The 21,734-nt window shown below is 46.0% G+C and overlaps 1 long non-coding RNA gene across 1 annotated transcript; it reads right to left on the bottom strand.

Moving 5' to 3' along the window:
• Positions 1-582: 582 nt before the first annotated feature.
• LOC112677146 (uncharacterized) lies at positions 583-19,799 on the bottom strand. The gene is made up of 4 exons (XR_004818624.2): positions 16,298-19,799; positions 15,078-15,192; positions 3,956-7,978; positions 583-2,048 (listed from the first exon to the last, which is right to left on the bottom strand). It is a non-coding gene; the product is annotated as an uncharacterized LOC112677146 (long non-coding RNA).
• Positions 19,800-21,734: the final 1,935 nt, after the last annotated feature.

Genomic DNA, 21,734 nt, shown 5'->3' with positions numbered 1-21,734 from the left:
GGTTGAGTTCGAGCCCTACGTTGGGAATAGAAAATACTTTAAAATTTGATTATTTTTTGTAACACCCAGCATTTAACAATTCAAATGTCAAGTGATGACACTGTACCAGGACATGTTACAACTTTAGGAATTACATTTAAGTTTTGGAACAGTGACAGCATTCACACAATTAATATAATCTAAGAGGGCTTATCATTATTTGTTTGACAATGCTTCTCATGTGATTTAACATAGCAGGTAAACTACATTAATTAGTCAAGAGATGCTATTTAGGGTTTTACTTTCTGGGAATCTGTTGACAATCAATGAATGAATGAAGGAACAAGCAAACAGCCAGCCAGCTGGCCAGCCAGCCAGCCAAACCAACCAACCAACCAACCAACCAACCAACCAACCAACCAACCAACCAACATCTCAGAAGGTTTCAAGGCACATGCCTACAAAGGATCACAGATCATTACAAAATTGAAAACTTCAGCATCTGTTTCACCAAGGTGGCCCTAGGAGATTCTACAGGAGGTTATAGAGTTATCACCAAAATTTAGCTCCTTTATTTATTTTTATTTTTTTATTGGAGTTCGATTTCCCAACATATAGCATAACACCCAGTGCTCATCCCATCAAGTGCCTCACCCTCAATGCCCATCACCCAGTCACCCCATCCCCTCGCCCATGTCCCCTTCCACCACCCCTAGTTCGTTTCCCAGAGTTAGGAGTCTTTATGTTCTGTCTCCCTTTCTGATATTTCCCACACATTTCTTCACCTTTCCCTTATATTCCCTTTCACTATTATTTATATTCCCCAAATGAATGAGAACATATAATGTTTGTCCTTCTCCGATTGACTTACTTCACTCAGCATAATACCCTCCAGTTCCATCCACGTCGAAGTAAATGGTGGGTATTTGTCATTTCTAATGGCTGAGTAATATTCCATTGTATACATAGACCACGTCTTCTTTATCCATTCATCTTTCGATGGGCACCGAGGTTCCTTCCACAGTTTGGCTATTGGGGACATTGCTGCTAGAAACATCGGGGTGCAGGTGTCTCTGCTTTTCACTGCATCTGTATCTTTGGGGTAAATCCCCAGTAGTGCGACTGCTGGGTCATAGGGTAGATCTATTTTTAACTCTTTGAGGAACCTCCACACAGCTTTCCAGAGTGGCTGCACCAGTTCAATTCCCACCAACAGTGCAAGAGGGTTCCCCTTTCTCCACATCCTCTCCAACACTCGTTGTTTCTTGTCTTGTTAATTTGCCCCATTCTCACTGGTGTGAGGTGGGATCTCATTGTGGTTTTGATTTGTATTTCCCTGATGGCCAGTGACCCGGAGCATTTTCTCATGTGCTTGTTGGCCATGTGTATGTCTTCTGTGGTGAAATTTCTGTTCATGTCTTTTGCCCATTTCAGGATTGGATTGTCTCTTTGCTGTTGAGTTTCATAAGTTCTTTATAGATCTTGGATACTAGCCCTCTATCTGATATGTCATTTGCAACTATCTTCTCCCATTCCGTAGGTTGTCTTTTAGTTGTGTGGACTGTTTCTTTTGCTGTGCAGAAGCTTTTTGTCTTGATTTAAGTCCCAATTGTTCATTTTTGCTTTGTCTCCCTTGCCTTCATAGATGTATCTTGCAAGAAGCTGCTGTGGCCAAGTTCAAAAAGGCTGTTTCCTGTGTTTTCCTCTAGGATTTTGATGGATCCTTGTCTCACATTTAGATCTTTCATCCATTTTGAGTTTATCTTTGAGTGTATGGTGTAAGAGAATGGTCTAGTTTCATTCTTCTGCACATGGCTGTCCAATTTTCCCAGCACCATTTATTGAAGAGACTGTCCTTTTTCCAGTGGATAGTCTTTCCTGCTTTGTCGACTGTTAGTTGACCATAGAGTTGAGGGCCCATTTCTGGGTTCTCTATTCTGTTCCATTGATCTATGTGTCTGTTTTTGTGCCAGTAGCACACTATATTGATGATCACAGCTTTGTAGTACAACTTGAGGTCTGGCATTGTGATGCCCCAGCTCTGGTTTTCTTTTTCAATATTCCCCTGGCTAGAAAGGAGAGAAAATGAGTGAAAATATCAGTGAGGGTGATAAAACATGAGAGACACCTAACTCTGGGAAATGAACAAGGGGTAGTGGAAGGGGAAGTGGGCTGGGGTTGGGATAACTGGGTGATGGGCACTGAGGGGGGCACTTGGCAGGATGAGCACTGGGTATTATGCTATATGTTGGCAAATTGAACTCCAATTTAAAAAATTTTTAAAAATTCCCCTGGCTATTCAGGGTCTTTTCTGGTTCCACACAAATCTTAAGATGATTTGTTCCAACTCTCTGAAGAAAGCCCATGTTACTTTGATAGGGATTGCATTAAATGTGTACATTGCCCTGGGTAGCATAGACATTTTCACAACATTCTTTCAATCCATGAGCATGAATATTTTTCCATCTCTTTGTGTCTTCCTCAATTCCTTTCAGAAGTGTTCTGTAGTTTATAGGGTATAGATCCTTTACTTCTTGGTTAGGTTTATTCTTAGGTATCTTGTGCCTTTGGGTGCAATTGTAAATGGGATTGAACCCTTAAAATCTATTTCTTCAGTCTCATTGTTAGTGTATAGAAATGCCACTGATTTCTGGGCATTGATTTTGTATCCTGCCAAATACAGGATACTCATACTGCTGAATTGCTGTATGAGTTCTAGCAATCTTGGGGTGGAATCATTTTGTTTTGTTTTGTTTTTTTAGATTTTATTTATTTATTCATGAGAGACAGAGAGAGAGGCAGAGACACAGCCAGAGGGAGAAGCAGGCTCCATTCAGGGAGCCTGACGTGGGACTCGATCCAGGGTCTCCAGGATCAGGCCCTGGATTGAAGGCGGCACTAAACCACTGAGCCACCCAGGCTCCCCAGGGTGGAGTCTTTTGTGTTTTTTATGTACAGTATCATGTTATCTGTAAAGAGGGAGAGTTTGACTTCTTTGCTAATTTGAATGCCTTTTATTTCTTTTTGTTGTCTGATTGAAATGTAGCCTCTTTAATATTGAGAAGTTTTCACTCTCTTACTTAGGTAAAGACTGGATAAAAAGGAATATAAAAACCTTGTTGCACACAAGCAGCCCCACTGCGGGCCAGTCCCACAGTGGGCCACACACCTAACCCATAGCTCTCAGGGGACACGAGGGTGACTCTGGCGTGACCACAGGCTTTGAGTCCGCCCAGACCCCCTCCCGGCAGCTCCTCCTGAGGGCCAGGAGGTGACCCTCCAGCCCACGGGGACATCTCATGCTCCGCGAGGCTGAGGGCAAATGGTGCCACGGACGGGTCTGGGTGCGTGGACGTGTGTCTTCTCCACGCGTGGGGCTGCCGGCAAGCCGTTTGCCACGTTTGCAGGTGCCGCGGGCTGGCAGATGTGGGGGCTGGGCCTGCGCCCGCCCCAGGCCTATGACACTGCCTCACCGGCCTCAGGCAACAGATCAGGTCCGACTGAAATAAATGCAAAGTCTTCAGATTTGTTCCCAAAGAATGTCTGTCATGACAAATCCCAAATTAGGACGAAGGATGATGAAGTGAGCTTCACAGGGATCCCACTGAGCAACGTGGGGACGGCCAGGGCGTCAGCAAGAAAAAATGACTAGTTGACTCAGACACGTGTGGTCTGTCAAAATCCATGAGTCCCTAATAACTCCCAGGAGCAGGAAGGCGGTGGACGTGCCGGCGGGGGGACTCACCGTGTTCCAGCCCGGAGCCTCATCCTCCACACCCAGGCCCGCACCTGCCACCTGCTCTGAGCACCTTGCAGCACCGGGGCCGCGGGACGGTGGGGGCCGCTGCGCAGGGAGTTCTGTCTGCGGTCGCCCCCCAGCCCCAGGATGCAGGGCCTAACCCTAACCCTAACCCTAACCCTAACCCTAACCCTAACCCTAACCCTAGGCTGTTTCTGCGACATACACCGGACGCACCCGCACTGAGTCCGCCACGCACGCGGCCCCCGGTGTCCCGCACGCTGCGGTCAGCGGCCCCCCCAGCGGCTCCGTGTTGCCTGCAGCTTCGGAGCTGGCGGCCGTGCTTTCTTCTCATCACCTGGGACGTGAGTCCTGCGCTCCTGAGGCAGCAGACCCCTGCTAAGGGTCACAAAGGCGTCACAAAGAGAGTTAGGAAGTTGGTCATTTCGCTTCATGGGCCAAACTACGGCCACTGCTCCGGCAGGCGGAGGGCAGAAAGCGCACGGGGCTGCAGTCAGCAACATCAGGGTGTGGGTGTCCTGGGGCCTGGCCTGGGCGTGCTCTGCACATTTGTCTCGACAGACGCAGTCATGCAGCCTCCACTCAGTTCCTATTTCATATGTCAGTTTAAGGTTTCCAAAGTTGAACACAAAATGGCTTCAAATATATTTTAAACCATGGTCGTTTCTTTTTCAGACAAATATACTTTTTTTTAAATTAAAAAAAAAACAAACCTTGTTGTTCCAGGCACGTAAAGAAAAAAAAGTATTTTCTTCTTTGTTCACGATCTCTTATCAAGAGTAGACTAACAATGCAAGAAAACCTTGTCGTTTTAACAGAGAGAAGAGCCAAATCTCAATGTTGTACAAGTGTACCTATAAAACTCACTTCTTCCAATCTCAGTCAGTCCTGACCATGCATACAATTCCTTTTCAAAAAGTCTCCTTCAGGGACACCTGGGTGGCTCAGTGGTGGAGTGTCTGCCTTCAGCTCATGGTGTGATCCTGGATTCCTGGGATCGAGTCCCATATGGGGCTCTTTGCATGGAACCTGCTTCTCCTATGTCTGCCTCTCTCTCTTAGCTTCTCTCTGTGTCTCTCATGAATAAGTAAATAAGATCTTTAAAAACGAAAAAAAAAAAAAATAGGGATGCCTCGGTGGCTCAGCGGATGGGCTCAGGGTCTTTGGCTCAGGGTGTGATCCCAGAGTTCTGGGATCCAGTCCCACATCAAGCTCCCTGCAGGGAGCCTGCTTTTCCCTCTGCCTATATCTCTGCCTTCTCTTTGTGTCTCTCATGAATAAATAAATACAATCTTTTTAAAAATAAAAATTAAAAAAAAATAGCGACGCTCACTTCAGGATAAAAGTATTTTATTTTCCCTCAACAAAATATGTATTCTCATGCCTTGTACCTCTTCTACACATCTCCTACCTTCTCACATATGGAGTTGTTTTCCTTATCGTTTTCCAACAGCCTCGATTCCATGTGGCAGACTTTTTTTTTTTTTAATTGTATTTACTTTTTTAGAGAGATAGCACTTGTATGAAGAGGGGAAGGGGGAGAGGAAGGGAGGAAGAGACAGACATTCTTTTAAAGAATGATTTTGTTTATTCATGAGAGACACAGAGAGAGAGGCAGAGACATAGGCAGAAGCAGACTCTCCGCAAGAAGCCAGATGTGGGACTTGATCCCAGACCCCGTGTTTGGGCCCTGAGCCTAAGGCAGATGCACAACCGTTGAGCAACCCAGGCGTCCCCCATGTGGCAGACTTTTAACCTCTAGAAACCTCAGTTTCTGGTAAAAAGTCATTAGGATCCAATGGCGCACTGTCTATTGTACCAGAATTCTTTAGATTGACAAATAAATGTATGAATATATGTCATAGTTTTTAGAAACACTGCGTGTGTGTGTATGTGTTTATAATACAATTTTTAAGAAAGCATGAAACATGTTTATTAACACACCCAAGTATCTGCAGTTTTCCTGAATAAGACAAAAGACAAAAAGAAAAAAGTGGGGAGGGAAGAAAAAGGAGAGAGGAAGGAAAACACAATGAAACAAAACAAAAAACCACCTTGGGTGACTCATGCTTTAGTATTTTATCTTATGTTGAAAAGATAGGGGAATCTGATGAATTCAACCCAATTTATCAATTAACCTAGCACAACTTCAAATTTCAGGTCACCAAAGACTTTGGAAGCTATTGTAAATGTTTACCTATTAACCTTTTTTCTTTTATTTTACCTATTTGGTCTTAACAATGAAAAGTATATGAGACAGACAAAATCGGCCATTTTAAGTAGTTTCTGTGGACAAATCACAACAGGTACAATTTAACTAATCCAATAAGGTAACAGCAAAGTTGAGTAGGGCCCTCCCTCGGCCTGGACCCTCCAGCGTCAGGGTCAGTCCAGGTGGAACAAGAGCATAAGTCGTTCTCATTTTCTTTTTTGTGCCTGTTGTATAACAATACAGCAAACATGATTTCTTTGTATAAAGGTGACAGAGGAGTCTATTTCGATCACCACCATTCTAGGCTCACAAACTAACAGGAGTGCCCACATCCCACTGCTCACCCCAAGGGCTTGTAAGGCAGACAGAAGTGAAAAATCAAGCAATTTTACAACTCGAGGGGACTGGGGGAGGGGGAGGGGAGACAAAGCTGATTATCTGTATAATGTGTGATGTTGATATATCCAAAGATACGTCTTTTTAAAATAAACCAACAACTTTGAATTGGCTTGAAAGCCATATGTTGCCCCTTTGTCCACTAAAAAGTCAATTGATTTGTTCCCCACTCCCACTGTCAGGCTTCCCGTGGGCAGTTTAAGTCCAGGAGAGCCCCAGCCTCTTCCTGCTTGCTGATTTGGGAGGTACTCCAATGTGAACCTCAGAAGGAGGTGGCCCAACAGCTTGGAGTGATTTTTGCTCCTTGATGGGGGTGGGAAGGTGGAGGGGGCAATGGCGCTGGAGGCACCTGGGGTGGCAGAGTTGACCTGACCACTCCAGCCACAGGAGTGGTGCAGAAACAGGGGGAGGGGGAGGAAGAGGGGAGGAGGAGAGGCTGGGGAGCTGCCAGCAAGGCCTGAGGCAGATTTAGTTTTTGGTATTTTTTAAAAGATTTATTTATTCATGAGAGACACAGAAAGAGAGAGAGAGAGGAAGAGACACAGGCAGAGGGAGAAGCAGGCTTCACACAAGGAGCCCAATGTGGGGCTCGATCCTGGATCCCGGGATCACACCTGAACTAAAGGCAAAGGCTTAACTGTTGAGCCACCCAGGCATCCCAAATGTAAGGAATTTCATCCCAGATCATGGGAACTTGTAAAACACTGGGGCTCATCTTTATCTTTCTGAGCTGTATGGTGCCCAATTTTTACCCATGCCTGCCTTTCAACTTATGAGCTACAGTTCCTTTACAAACTGTTGTTTGCAATGGCATCTGGAGGCAGAGGAAACTTCTCCCACATAGAACACATATGGATACATGGACACAAACAAGATGCCAATGAACTCTAGCCTTTGTCTCACTCCTACTTGTGGAGAGGTCATGAAAGACCCAATGTTCCAATCTCCCCCTTTAATGAAAACAACTCCAGTTGCCAGGTAGCGTGACCCCATATGGATCCCATCCATCCGTTGTTTTCCATTTCCAATCAGAACAGGGCTGGTTTCATGCAAAGATACCAAAAGCTGTAGCAACAAACCAACCAAATACCAGAGTATCTCCTCAACGGAGCTGAGAATTGGTTCCTCCCCAAAAGTTGGCGCTTTCCTGATGGAACCAGAGGGCTTCTTAGGTTCTGGTCCCTTGGATGGTCTCATTGTCGGCTTTCTCTAATCATAGACAGCATTCAGGCATGTCCAAAGAACCCCATTCGGGCCATCAGGTTATCCTTCCATGTGTCCCAGGTAAGCGAGCACTTGCAAGTATAGGCCCCCTAAGCATCATACAAGTAGGCTGCTAGAGTTTCCTATGGGTGGCAGGGGGTCATGCTCTCAACCTTCAGTGCAGGGTTTTATAGGGTCTGGGTCGGTTCAGTCTGGTTTTCTGCATGCGTGTGGATGTGCGTGTGTGTGTGCATGTGCATTCTCCATAAAGAGCTGGGGCGTCCTCATGATGAAGGACATTGTAGAAAGTGGACAGTTTATTTTCTGTTTTTGGGATGTGCAAGGCATAGGACTTGAACCTTATGGGCACCAGGAAGGTTTTCTTTTGTTTTCTCATCCTCAGGTTTGCCAGGTTCCTTTTTAATGACCTGTTGATTGAAAAAAAAATTTTTTTTAAGATTTTATATTTATGCAATCTCTACACCCAAGGTAGGGCTCGACCTCACAACCTGGAGATCAAGAGTCCCACAGTCCCCCAACAGAGCCAGCCAGCAGCCAGGCACTCCTTGATCAATTTTATTTGTTTATTTGTTTGCTTCCTTCCTTGCTTGCTTATTTATATATTTATTCATTCATTCATTCATTTTAATTAATCAATCATTCATTCATTTTTAAAAGATTTTCTTTTTTTTTTTTTTAAGATTTTCTTTATTCATGAGAAACACACAGAGACAGGCAGTGACAGAGGCAGAGGGAGAAGCAGGATCCCCACGGGGAGCCCCATGGAGGAGTAGGCCCCAGGACACTGGGATCACTACCTGAGCCCAAGGCAGATGCTCAACACTGAGCCACCCAGGCATCCCTGTTTCCTTATTTTTAAAGGAAGCATACAGGCAACATGTGTTCAGAGGGACAGAAATAGAGCCCGCATGCTGAGGTTTTTCTGAGCCATTTGGACCTGGGTCAGTGTGAAAGCCAAGGGAGCAGGGCCCAGAAATGTTCAAGGCTGAGAATTTCCTTCCTCAGTATTCATTTCACAAGATGCTTTATTTGAAAGTGCCATTGTATGGCAAACACATTTCTATGTTTGAGATACAGCAAGAACCAGAGAGCTAAAGTTCCCAACCTCACTACTTAGAGTTGCAAGTTGGATGCAGAGATAGGAAGGCAGGCAGGGCCAGAAAAACAGCACTCCAGTGAGTCCAGATGTGACGAATATGGGATCTCAGGGCAGATGGGATGCAGTCTTATCTGGATCCACCTGGGTCAACATCATTTCCTGTACACACACACGCACTCCAACAGCCAAAGAAGGGCCTTGGGGATGTTTTCCTCCTCCTCCCTGGGACAGGGACATCTGTACTGCTAGGGGGTACACCACCCACCCACCGCCACTGCCGCCACCCCTCCACCCCGCAGCCTCAGATGCCGCTACTGCCTTCCAAACCACCCAGGCTGCACCAGTACCAGTTCCAGTTCCGGTTCTGGTTCCAGCCACTACCCTAGGCAAGGGTGAACTTGGAAATGTCATCCAAGGTGTCCTGCAGCCCTCACCCCCAAAGACTCAGGACACCGGACACTGGGAGCTGTTCCTGATTGGATATAGAAATGTCCGTAAATTGAAACCTGTCCTTCCTGCACCATCTTCCATGACCTGGCACCGTTTGCAGAGAGAGACCCTTTCTCTCACCATCACCACTACAGCATACAAAGAGAGTCCTCAACACAAGAGTGATCAAATAAAAATTGGTCCCATCTTACCTATTCCCTAGACGGGTATCATAGGATGTGTCTAGAGATAGAAGTAGAGCATGAGGTTGTGTGTGGGAATGATGAACACGCAGGACTGTGGATGACAAAGGTGAGTAAGAGGGTTGGACTAGGAACTCCTGAGTGGCTCAATGGTTGGACGTCTGCCTTCAGCTCAGAGCGTCATCATCAGGTCCATGGATCAGGTCCCACACTGGGCTCCCTTGCAAGTAGCCTGTTTCTCCCTGTGCCTAGGTTTATGCCTCTCACGAATAAATACATAAAATTTTCCTTTACCATATGATCCTATCAATAGATGCAGAGAAAGCACTTGACAAAATACAGCATCCATTCCCGATCAAAACTCTTCAGAGTGTAGGGATAGAGGGAACACTCCTCAGCATCTTAAAAGCCATCGAAGAAAGGCCCACAGCAAATATTATTCTCAATGAGGAAACACTGGGAGCCTTTCCCCTAAGATCAGGAACAAGACAGGGATGTCCACTCTCACCACTGCTATTCAACATAGTACTGGAAGTCCTAGCCTCAGCAATCAGGCAACAAAAAGAAATAAAAGGCATTCAAATTGGCAAAGAAGAAGTCAAACTCTCCCTCTTTGCCGATAACATGATGCTGGGCATAGAAAACCCGAAAGACTCCACCCCAAGATTGCGAGAACTCATACACCAATTCGGGAGTGTGGCAGGATACAAAATCAATGCCCAGAAATGAGTGGCATTACTACAGACTAACAATGAGACTTTTTTTTTTTTTTTTTTTTTGCTCTATGAACCTATTTTTGGTACTTTATTTTAACTAAAAATTCTATCCTTTGATAGAATTTGCCAGATTTTTTAAAAAGAGAAATGGTTTCAAATCTGCCACTAAGCAGTCTATTTCTAGCATAAATTTCACTTATCATTACATGATAGGAGTAGCTATGTTGCTCAAAAACACATAATCCTGATATATAACATAATTATTTTATAACTGTCTGTTATCACACATTTATTGTCTATATACCCAGCACAGGGAAGGAGACAGTTTTAAAGAAGGCGGGAGGGGAGAGATTGCTACTGTCAATCTTTGAAGACGCTATGTAGAAAGTCAAAAGAATTCTAGATTACCAAACAATCTTGAGAAACTGAACAGTAGCAAATGGCAGATTCCTCTGCTTTCATCTTCAAGAGGGAAAAAAAAGCCACAATAACAAATTTAACTGAAAGAGATTTTCAAACTCAATACAGAATATAATATAATACTACCTGGTACATTATAGACCTGATGGAGATATACATACAAAAAGAATGAATATGATTATGGTCAAATTCAACTTAAAGTTTAAGCAAAGTCCCAAATTTAAAGATATTAAGGAGTCAATCCCATTTACAATTGCACCAAAAAGCACAAGATACCTAACCGAAGAGGTAAAGGATCTATACCCTAAAAACTACAGAACACTTCTGAAAGAAATTGAGGAGGACAAAAAGAGATGGGAAAATATTTCATGCTCATGGATTGGAAGAATTAATATTGTGAAAATGTCAATGCTACCCAGGGCAATGTACACAACCAATGCAATCCCTATCAAAATACCATGGACTTTCTTCAGAGAGTTGGAACAAATCATCTTAAGATTTGTGTGGAATCAGAAAAGACCCTGAATAGCCAGAGGAATATTGAAAAAGAAAACCAGAGCCGGGGGCATCATAATGCCAGACTTCAAGTTGTACTACAAAGCTGTGATAATCAATATAGTGTGCTACTGGCACAAAAACAGACACATAGATCAATGGAACAGAATAGAGAACCCAGAAATGGGCCCTCAACTCTATGGTCAACTAACAGTCGACAAAGCAGGAAAGACTATCCACTGGAAAAAGGACAGTCTCCTCAATAAATGGTGCTGGGAAAATTGGACAGCCAAGTGCAGAGGAATGAAACTAGACCATTCTCTTACACCATACACTCAAAGATAAACTCAAAATGGATGAAAGATCTAAATGTGAGACAAGGATCCATCAAAATCCTAGAGGAAAACACAGGAAACAGCCTTTTTGAACTTGGCCACAGCAGCTTCTTGCAAGATACATCTATGAAGGCAAGGGAGACAAAGCAAAAATGAACAATTGGGACTTAAATCAAGACAAAAAGCTTCTGCACAGCAAAAGAAACAGTCCACACAACTAAAAGACAACCTACGGAATGGGAGAAGATAGTTGCAAATGACATATCAGATAGAGGGCTAGTTTCCAAGATCTATAAAGAACCTATGAAACTCAACAGCAAAGAGACAATCCAATCCTGAAATGGGCAAAAGACATGAACAGAAATTTCACCACAGAAGACATACACATGGCCAACAAGCACATGAGAAAATGCTCCGGGTCACTGGCCATCAGGGAAATACAAATCAAAACCACAATGAGATCCCACCTCACACCAGTGAGAATGGGGCAAATTAACAAGACAAGAAACAACGAGTGTTGGAGAGGATGTGGAGAAAGGGGAACCCTCTTGCACTGTTGGTGGGAATTGAACTGGTGCAGCCACTCTGGAAAACTGTGTGGAGGTTCCTCAAAGAGTTAAAAATAGATCTACCCTATGACCCAGCAATTGCACTACTGGGGATTTACAGATGCAGTGAAATGCTGGAACACCTGCACCCTAATGTTTCTAGCAGCAATGTCCACAATAGCCAAACTGTGGAAGGAGCCTCGGTGCCCATCAAAAGATGAAAGGGTAAAGAAGACGTGGTCTATGTATACAATGGAATATTCCTCAGCCATTAGAAAAGGCAAATACCCACCATTTGCTTCAATGTGGATGGAACTGGAGGGTATTATGCTGAGTGAAATAAGTCAATCGGAGAAGGACAGACATTATATGGTCTCATTCATTTGGGGAATATAAATAATAGTGAAAGGGAATAGAAGGGAAGGGAGAGAAATGGGTAGGAAATATCAGAAAGGGAGACAGAACATGAGAGACTCCTAACTCTGGGAAACGAACCAGGGGTGGTGGAAGGGGAGGAGGGCGGGGGGTGGGGGTGAATGGGTGACGGGCACTGAGGGGGGCACTTGACGGGATGAGCACTGGGTGTTATTCTGTATGTTGACAAATTGAACACCAATAAAAAAATAAATTTATTATTTAAAAAAAAGGAATATAAAAAATAGTGAAAGGTATTAAAGGGTAAAGGAGAGAAAATTAGGGGAAATATCAGAGAGGGTGACAGAACATGAGAGACTCCTTACTCTGGGAAATGAACAAGGGGTAATGGAAGGGGAGGTGAGCAGGGGGGATGGGGTGACTGGGTGATGGGCACTGTGGGGGGGCACTTGACGGGATGAGCACTGGGTGTTGCACTACATGTTGGCAAATCATACTTCAAAAAAAATATGAAGAGAAAAAAGGATCTATGGCATTCTAGAGGTATTCCAGTCCATTTTAATCGCATCTCCAAACCTACTGGGGAGATAGACCTAAACTCCTGGATGGAGAGGGTATCTGGTGAGGAAGGCCTGTGTCTCAGAATTAAGTCCAGCTCATTTCATTGCACCTCCACAGCTGCTGTGAAATCTTCATAAGGTCTAAATCGCCTATGTGAGAGGCCTTGTGCAGAGCTTCCCTTAGGGAAAGGTTTGTCATCAGAGCTAAAAACTGCTTTCTCTTGCCCCTCCAACCCGGCTGTGGACATTGGGTTTCAACTCCCTGATGTGGAAAGCTAGTGGGAAGTTTCATTCTAGGATGGCTTGTCACCAACAAGCTGTGTAGCACATTTTAAGTCTCCCCCAAACATACTGTCAGCTGGGTTTTAAAGCCCTTAATTGACCACTGGAAAACTGTCCTCGAGGGAAGCTTGTGCCCATGGTTCTGAACAGTGACATCCATTGGGCCTCCTGCTGATTTTTGAGCAATGGCCTACCCCCCACAAGGCAGAAGCTAGCTGAAATTTCTGTCATAGAACACCTGTGTCACAGAGTACACTGTATCGCCTTGTCATTGCACCTCCACACCAGCCTTTGAGAGAGATTCTAACACACTCTGGTGGTAGGCTACTTGCCAGCTGCAGGCCAGAAGATTCTTTCACAGTATTAAATATTAAATACCTGGCCTTTCCACTGTGCCAACGCAACAACGTGTGGCATTAGCTTCTAATGTCCTTCAGGAATGAGTGCTTGTTGAAAGCACATCTGGGAAGGCTTGGTTTTCAAAGTGAAGTAGACCAGCTTTCCACTGCCCGTAAGCAACCCTTGGAGAAGGGGTCTCTACCTTCTTTCTCAAGAGGCTAGTGGAAACCTGCATTCAAGGATCTGTGGTGTCATAGAGGCCCGCCAGCCCATATTTACCACACCTCCAAACCTGTCATAGATATAGATTTGAACTCCCTTGATAGAGACACTAGCTGGCCAGGAATGAGTGAGTCTCACAATTAATGCCAAGTCATTTCCATTGCGCCTCCAACAGCTGCTGTGGATGTAGGGTCTACCTCACCTATGTCAGAGGCCTAATGGAGATCTTCCCTCAGGGAAATCTTGTTCTTCATATATAAGTAGACTGCTTGCCCTTTGCACTGCCACCACTGCTGAGACAGATGCTTTAAACTCCCTGATGTGAGAAGCTTGTCAGAGAGACATTCCAGGAAGGCCTAGGTCCTTGGGAGGTGGATAGTGCCTTGCAGGGCCCCTCCAAACTTCCTGAGGAGCTGCTTCTCAAGCCCTTCCTGGAGAGGCCAGTGGAAAGCTGCCGTCACAGGACGCTTGGGCCCAAAGTTCAGGTCAGTGAGTTCCATTGGAACTCCGGCCTAAAATGGTGCCAGTGCCTACCTCCCACCTGGAAGGGGCTAGCTGAAAGTTTCACTCAAGGATGGCAGGTTCCTCTGCATTCAGGAGGTTGCAGGGTCATTTCACCTCCACAACCATTGTGGAGAGGGTATGCTAACTCACCCTGGTGACAGACTCGGTTTAAGCTGAAGCCAAAGTGGGGAGCCATTATCCAAAGGATGGGCACTTTATCCAAAATCCTCCACTGAAATGAAGGGCGTTACAGGGAAACGCTCCCTACTGGAAGAAGCGTGGGACAATCTGTGTGGGGAAAAAGTGCATAGAAGGCTCTTTCCAGGGATGTTTTCCATTATGAGGGTCAGAGTAAACAACAGGCAGAGGAAACCAGTCAGGTCTCAGACTAAACACACGACTAACTGTTGCTCCAGCCATCACAGACGGAACAACCTGTCCTCTGCAGTACCTCTTATGGTGCCTCTTCCTGAATCCCCTTCAGGAAATCTGAAGCCTGGATCCAGCCAGCTCTTCCTTGCCGCCTGGCCCAGGAGTCACCATGCCAGCGTTTTCCCAAGAGATATACGGTAAATGAAGTGTCTGCACTGCCCTGGGAGGGCTCTCTAGGTCCACCCGCGAGGCCAGCCCCGCTCCCTCCTGCCTCTGCGCTGTCACCTGGAATCCTAGAGAGAAAACCCCAGCCGCAGCCCCTGACAGCCAGCCATGGCCCCCATGAGGTTCTGCCAAGAACAGGAGCAAAATAAAGCAGAACTTACAGTGAAGTCCCTGAGCCAACACCCCACCAGCTCCTGCTTCTAGAGCAGGGAGAGCAGGACTTTGTCTCCCTCCAGAACTACTGGGGGCACCAGCAAGAGGTTAAGGGGAGAGCCTGCTTCCTCCCCCAGGTGGGTCCATGCCGGAGCCTGCTCCTGCTCCCACACAGCTCCCCCAGTGACCCCGACCAAGCCCAAGTAAATCATTCCAACATTTCACATACCTCATCATCTGCTTCTCTCCCCGCAGAGTAAAAGGCAAAACAACACAGTTCTATTGAGCTCCGCTCTACAGAAGGAGGCTGGGCTGGAGGAAGGGAAGGTGCTGCCCTCCAACTCCTGTCAAAAGAATAAACAGCTGTTTCAGGAAGAGGGGGGCAGAGAGATCCCACAGCAGCCAGGGGCTTTGTTCCTCGCTGGCCCTGGGAAATGGGCTGTTTATCAAGGCCTGTTGACTCAGAGCTACATGCCAAGGCAGAGATGTTTCTCTTTGGGCCCACAAGCAGCCAGGCCTCCCTAACCAAACGAAACTACAGGCCCAAACTAGGCCTGGTGTTGGGGGAGGGGAGGCCACCACCCTTGAGAGGGACACACTGGCTGCCCACGTCACCCACTCCTTGGCAAAAATGGGAACTGTTCTGAGCCCAGACATCCCCAAGTGACTACTAGAAGGAACAGCCAATGGAGGAGTCTATTAAAAAAAAAAAAATGCAGGGTGGGTGGGAGAAGGGGAGAGAGTCCTCAAGACCCTTGTCAAAATGCTATCTAGATATTCCTTAAGGTGAAGCCTCCCCTCCACATCTTTTGAACTTCAGAAGTTGTTTTGTTTGAACGCTACGAGATACGAGATCTCCCGCATGGAAACCCCGAGCTATAAGAACTTTAAAAGGTCACCGAGGCCCAACCCTGCTCTTTGGCTGAATAATGCTTAACCCTTCCCACACCCACCTCCTGCTCCTAAAGATAGAATTGTCCAGCTGGAAAGGACCTTAGAGCAGTGGATTTTCAAATGTCGAACAGCTAAAACTCTTAATGAGAAAAAAACCACAGGAAGTCCTTCTCAGAACCCCACTAAGCAAAACAGAGCACACAGAGTGCCTTGGCTGAAGCAGGGAAGTGCAGCTCAAAGCAACCCCCCACCCCCACCCCATCTCAGCCCTCCGGAGGGGTTCCCCATGCCTCCTGGGTGGACAGTCTGGAAACCCCAGACTTAGGAGAGGGATCAAAGTCCAGGGGCCCCGCCAAGGGATGCCTAATCTTATAGCTGTTCTTAACAAAATTTCATACCCCTTCCTCTGGGGACACGAGCTGGTTGGCCATGGTGTTAGGGTCTGGAAGTCCCAACAACGTGCTTAAATCTAGGAAAGCTGAACAAAAGGTGTGCTTGCAACCCAGTCACCATGCTCTAGATCTGGACGCAAAAGAAAAATGTCTGTAAGCTCACCAAGAGACACGGACTGGAACATTTGTAACACAGCAAAAACTGGAAACAACCCCAAAGCCCATCATCGGAGCAGATCAGTCCTGTCCTAGAGTGGGACGCCATACATGACAATGAGAATGAGCCAGCTGCAGCAGCTAACAACAGCATGAGTGTCATGTACGTAATGTAGAAAGGAAGAAGCCCTGGATGAGTTCATTTATTTAAAAATCAGAAACAGTCAAAACCAATCTGTGGTGCTAGAACTCAGGATGGGAGTGGCTGAGACTCGGAAGGGGCCCAAAGGAGTTCCTGGGAGGTTGGTCATGTTGCTTCTTAGGCCGGGTAGTGCTTGCAAGGCACGTCCACTTTGTGAAAATTCATCACGAATGTGTCTTTTCCATGTGACTGTTAAGAACAAAAGTGAACAGAAAACTTTCTTCTGAAAGCTGCCTTCTCTTGGGCATTCTATCTTCTCCAGCCCCTGGCTCAAGGGCCAGAGGATTGTGGGCGGGCCCTACCTTTTCCTTCTATTGGGTTCCCCATCCCAATACCAAGCACCACCGAGCACATCACTAGGGGTCCAGGGATGATCTGTTGCATTAAATGATCCAGATGTCTGGAGCGATGGTCAATGTGAAATGGAAAGATAACAGAGGCTGGACACTAAGATAAACTGGTCCTTTTCGCAAGCAAGCACCTCTCTCAGGTCACAGGGGTCTCCCACGTTACAATTTACAAAACAGCCTCTCTTGGTGATCCTCGGGATCACCTACAAAGTGGTCAGAAAAGAGGGAGGCTCTGGGAGCCTCAGTGATTTGCTCAAGGTCGTCGGCTGGTGAGTCTAATGCTGCTCTTTCTTCCCTAGCTGCTTCCAGGGGACGCTCTGCAGGCTTGTGCATACATGAAATGCTTGTTTCTCAGAGTTAAGGACAGCCCATTTCTAGTGCTCCTTCACACTTACTGTTGATATAGGTTCTAACCCCCTTATGTAAGAGGCTAGCTGAAAGCTGCATTCTAGCAAGAGTTATTTCCCAGAGAGATATTCAATGCATTTTTACTGTCTTGCTTAACTATTGTTGAGATAGGTTCTAAGTGCCTTTATAGGAGAGGCCAGTTGAAAGCTGAGTTCAAGAAATCTTTGTGTCATAAAGTTAAGTTGATGGCAGTTCCATCTCACCCCCACAACTACTGTTGACCTGGAATCTAACTCCCTTTTTGAGAGGCTACTGGAAAGCTGCATTCATGGACTTTTGGTTCTCGTGGTAAGTAGATCACATTTCTATTGCGCCTCCACACCTACTGTTGAGTTAGGTTCTAACTGCCTTACATGATTAGCTGGTTAAAGGTGCATTCAAGAAACATTTTTTTCTCAGAGTTCAGTATATAGCATTTCCATTGCACCTCCACAGCTACTGTTGAGATAGATTCTAACTCCCTTATGTGAGAGGTTCCATGAAAACTGCATTCAAGGAACACTTGTTCCTCAGTGTTAAGTACATCGCATTTCCACTAGGCCTTCACAGCTACTGTTGAGATCAAATCTAACTACCTTATATGAGACGCTAGTTGAAAGCTCCAAAAGAGGAAAGCTTGTTTCACAGATGTTAAGGACATCGCATTTCCTTTGTCCCCCACAACTACTGTTGAGATAGGATCTAATTCCCTTATGTGAGAGGTAGTTGAAAGCTATAGTCAAGGCACACATTTTCCTCTGTTAAGGACAGCCAATATATATATATATTTTTAGATTTTATTTATTCATGAGCTACACAGAGAGAGAGGCAGAGACACAGGCAGAGGGAGAAGCAGGCTCCATTTAGGGAGCCCAATGTGGGACTCGATCCTGCTGAGCCATCCAGGCATCCCAAGGACAGCCCATTTCCATTGGGCCTCGACAACCACTGTTGATAGGTTCTAACTCCCTTATGTGAGAAGCTACTTGAAGGTTGAATGCAAAAGAAAAAAATAGTTGCATTCAAGAACCGCTTGTTTCTCACAATTAAATACGACCCATTTCCATGCACCTCCACACCTAGTTTTGAGATAGGTTCTAACTGCCTTGTATGAGAGAGCGTTTGAATGAGGCATTCTCGGAGCACTTGTTTTTCAGAATCAAGTACAACCCAATTACCTTGCACCTCCACACCAACATTTGAAATAGGTTCTAACTCTGTTATATGAGAGGGCTTTTGAAAGCTGCAATTTAGGAACATTTGTTTCTCATAGTTAAGTACAGTGCATTTCCATTGTGCCTCCACACCTCATGTTGAGCTAGGTTCTAACTCATATGTGACAGGCTAGCTGAAAGCTGCCTTCAAGGAAATTTGTTTCTCAGGGTTAAGGACAGCCCATTTCCATTGTGCTTCCACACCCACTGTTGAGATAGTTTTTAGCCTTCATATGTGAGAGATTAGCTGATAACTGCATTCCAGGAATGCTTGTTTCTCCGAGTTAAGGAGAGCCCACTTCCACTGCCCACTTCTCCGAGTTAAGGAGAGCCCACTTCCAGTGCCCACTTCCCTGAGTTAAGGAGAGCCCACTTCCACACTTATGTTGAGATAAGTTCTAACCCCCTTATGTGAGAGACTAGCCAAAAGTGTGTTCAAGCAAGAGCTATTTCCCAGAGATATAAAAAACACATTTTTACTGTCCTGCACAACTACTCCTGAGATAGGTTCTAACTCCCTTCTGTGAGACTAGATGAAAGCTACGTTCAAGGCATGCTTGATTATCAGAGTTCAAGACAGCCCATTTCATGTTGAGTCCCACCTATTGTAGCAATTGTTTCTAACTCTGTTATGTGAGAGACTAGTTGAAATCTACCTTCAAAAAACATTTCAAGGAGTACCTATGGCACATTTCCATCGCACATTCACAACTACTATTGCGAGAGGTTCTAACTCCCTTATGTAAGAGGCTAGTTGAAAGCTGCATTTAAGTTGTTACTAAGAAAAACACAGCACATGTTTTACTGTGCCCTCACAATTACTTTTGTGAAAAGTTCTGACTCCTTTAAGTGAAAGTTTAGTTGAATGCTGCACTCAAGGAACCCTTGTTTCTCAGAGTTAAAGGAAACGCATTTCCATTGCACTTCAGCACCCACTTTTGTGATAGACTCTACCTTCTGTGAAGGCTAGTTGAAATCTGCATTCAGAGAATGGTTTCTCTTCCCCAGAATTTGGTATGTGGCATTTCCAATGGGCCTCCGCACCTACGATTCTAACTCCCTTATGTGAGAGGCTACTTGAAAACCTCATTCAGGGAAAGTTGGGTTCTCAGAGGTAAGTACATCACATTTCCATTTCTCTTCTGCAACTACTGTTGAGAAAGGTTTTAAATCTCTTGTGTGAGAGGCTAGTTGAAAGTTACTTTTAAGGAAAGCATTTTCCTCAGAGTTAAGTATTTCCATTGCGCCTCCACACCTACTTTGGAGATAGGATCTAACTTCCTTATGTGAGATGTCAGTTGAAGGCTGCATTCATGGAACACTTGGTTCACAGAGTTAAGTATGTCTCATTTTCATTGCACCTACCCAACAACTGTTGATGGGCAGGAGGCCATGGAACATGTTGACTGGGCTTAGGAGGCCCTTCTGATTTTTCAGGCTGGAATCAACTGCTGGAATTCCATATCATACAATTTCATCTGGGTGCATGGGTGAGCTTTCTGGTGTCACTCACAGGTCCTCAATGCTTTGCAATTCAGAGCCAGGCTCGTTGACTGCATCAGGACAGAACCCAAATTAGGTTTAGGGTTAGGGTCAGGAGCTCAGATGTCCCAATCTGGCGGCATCAGGTTGACCTCCTGGCAAGGCTGAATTGAGAGAAAGGCTTAGCCAGAGGCTCAGGCGCAAGGCTCAGGTGCCAGGGTTGCTGAACTTGGGGCTGGTCTAATCGGGCCTTTCAGATTGTTTGAGCTCTATCTCTGTGCCTCTTTCCCGAATGGCACATCAATCTGGGTGGTAGCGGAGCTTTCTGGTTTCACTCATGTGTCTTCAATCCCTCTGGATTTAGAGCCAGGCTCTGGGGTTGGTTCGAATCAGAACCCAAACTAGGGTTAGGGTTAAAACCCCAAAGACTGGAAGGACCTATTTGTCTCTATGACGGAGACCTCCCTGGAGGACTGAGTTGAGGGTAAGGCTCAACGTGAGGCTCACGCTTGCAGCTGATGTGCAGGCAGGTGCTGAACATTGGCCTGGGCTCAGGGAGTCCTCCATCTATCTTGAGCTCACCCTCTCTACCCCTAATTCGAGGGCACTTTTTCCACTGAGGGGGCTGGCCAACCTTTATGGTGTTGCTCACTAGTGCCCCATTCTTTGAAGTTCAGAGCCAGGCTTTGGGGTGTGGTTGGGGCAAAACCCAAATTAGGGTTAAGGTCAAGGAGCTCAGATGGTTGTATCTGCCCTGAGTAGAGGGCAAGTCTCCGTGTGAAGCTCAGGTTTGGGATGAATGTGCAGGGGGCCGTGGAACATGCTGACTGGGCTTAGGAAGCCCTTCTGATTTTTCAGGCTGGAATCAACTGCTGGAATTCTAAATCACACAATTTCATCTGGGTGCATGGACAAGCTTTCTGGTGTCACTTACATGTCCTCAAATGCCTTGGAATTTGGAGCGAGGCTTGGGGGCCTGGGTTGGGTTAGGGTTAGGGCCCAGGAGCTTGGACGCTCCAATCTGCTGGCATTGTGTAGATCTCCTGGCAGGATGACTTCAGGGCAAGGCTTAGCGCGAGGCTCAGGTGCAGGACTCTGATGCAGGGGGCACTGGATTTGAGACTGGTCTCATTGGGCCCTTCAGATTTTTCAAGCTCTATCTCTGTGCCGCTTTCCCAAATAGCATGATATAACCTGTGTGGGTGTCTGAGCTTTCTGGTATCACTCACATATGTTCTCAATCCATGGAGATTTAGAGCCAGGCCCTGGGGTTGGTTTGAATCAGAACCCAAACTAGGGTTAGAGTTAAGTCCCTGGAAGGTCCTGTCTGCTGCCACAGTGGAGACCTCCCCAGAGGGCTGAGTTGAGGACAAAGCTCAGCATAAGGCTCAGGTTTGCAGCTAATGTGCAGGCATGCATTGAACATGGGCCTAGGCTCAGGGAGCCCATAATCCATCTCAGGTTCTCCTTCTCTGCCCCTCATTTGAACGGCAATTTTTCCACCTGGGGGGTTGGCTGACTGTTATGGTGTCGCTCACTAGTCCCCCCATCCTTCATAGTTCAGAGCCAGGCTTTCGGGTATGGTCAGGGCAAAACCCAAATTAGGATTAGGACCCAGGAGCTCGGAGGGTCCTATATGCCCATAGGGTGGAGACCTTCCAGGAGGCCTGAGTTGAAGGCAATGCTCAGTGGGAGGCTCAGACTCAGGAATGGATGTGCACGGGGCCGTGGAACATGCTGACTGGGCTTAGGAGGCTCTTCTGATTTTTCAGGCTGGAATCAACTGCTGGAATTCCAAATCACAGAATT

Source organism: Canis lupus, chromosome 9 (genome assembly GCF_003254725.2).
Source record: "Canis lupus dingo isolate Sandy chromosome 9, ASM325472v2, whole genome shotgun sequence".
In the NCBI taxonomy this organism is placed as follows: Eukaryota; Metazoa; Chordata; class Mammalia; order Carnivora; family Canidae; genus Canis; species Canis lupus.
Note: the sequence above shows the minus strand (reverse complement) of the source record. Positions and strands in the feature narration are given on the sequence as shown.